Source organism: Anneissia japonica, unplaced genomic scaffold (assembly GCF_011630105.1).
Source record: "Anneissia japonica isolate Jap-2015-1 unplaced genomic scaffold, ASM1163010v1 scaffold287748_len1686314_cov196, whole genome shotgun sequence".
Classification (NCBI taxonomy): domain Eukaryota; kingdom Metazoa; phylum Echinodermata; class Crinoidea; order Comatulida; family Comatulidae; genus Anneissia; species Anneissia japonica.
Genome location: NW_022727190.1, coordinates 1,205,459 through 1,205,893, shown reverse-complemented (window position 1 = coordinate 1,205,893; position 435 = coordinate 1,205,459). Strand labels below are relative to the sequence as shown.

The window sequence follows — 435 nt, the reverse complement described above, 5'->3', positions numbered from 1 at the left end:
AAGCGGAACGATTATTGATCCTTGAACCATAAACAGTGGCTGCAGTACACTCTATTGAAAAGATTACAATACATCCGACATTGACAGTATATTAATCATATGACCTCATCATTGCTTTGCTCACAAGTTGAATGCAACATGCCATTAAATTTACTAAAATACTGTACTTTGTGACAAGTAACCAATGATATCATTAACATTATAACGAAAATGTAAGTATCAGCTTCTACTTTATTATTGTTTAGCTCCATGCATGGTCTTCTGACCGAGAAGCAGTTTCTACCACTTGACTCTGAACTTCTAGGCCTGCACTGACCGCTAGGTAAACGCTTTGTTGCGTCCATAGAGCAAAGAATTATTTGCTCTCCACACTTTGACAATACAGCAATCTGCTGGTGATATTTGCAACATTATACCTATATATGTATATATATA

The 435-nt window shown here is 35.9% G+C and overlaps 1 protein-coding gene across 1 annotated transcript in view; it reads left to right on the top strand.

Annotated features, from left to right (window-relative positions):
* LOC117113634 (solute carrier family 46 member 3-like) overlaps nt 1-435 on the top strand; it is a gene marked incomplete in the record, with an annotated part of 6,310 nt that continues 5,875 nt past the window's right edge. Inside the window, 1 exon segment of the mRNA XM_033257039.1 lies at nt 1-212.